Source organism: Marmota marmota, unplaced genomic scaffold (assembly GCF_001458135.2).
Source record: "Marmota marmota marmota unplaced genomic scaffold, marMar, whole genome shotgun sequence".
NCBI lineage: Eukaryota > Metazoa > Chordata > Mammalia > Rodentia > Sciuridae > Marmota > Marmota marmota.
Genome location: NW_026000082.1, coordinates 25,188,852 through 25,189,312, shown reverse-complemented (window position 1 = coordinate 25,189,312; position 461 = coordinate 25,188,852).

The following is a 461-nucleotide window of genomic DNA, read 5'->3' as shown; positions in this document are numbered from 1 at the left end:
TTTTTTTTTTTTTTTTTAAGAGAGAGAGAGAGAGAGAGAATTTGAATATTTACTTATTTATTTATTTTTAGTTTTCGGCAGACACAACATTTTTGTTTGTATGTGGTGCTGAGGATCGAACCCGGGCTGCACGCATGGCAGGCGGGCGCGCTACCGCTTGAGCCACATCCCCAGCCCTATAGTCTTTTTTTTTTTTAATATTTATTTTTTAGTTGTAGTTAGACACATATTTTATTTATTTTTATGTGGTGCTGAGGATCAAACCCAGAGCCTCTCATATGCTAGGTAAGCGTTCCACCGCTGAGCCACAACCCCAGCCCTAGATAGTCTTATTAGTGAGTCAGCATTCCTGAGATCAGGGTCATAAAAAAACTAGTTGAAAGGAGGCTGCCAGGGCAGCTGAGTAGCTTTCCCCAGAAGCACCCTGCTATCTCTCTAGACACACCAGAACACTTAACAAT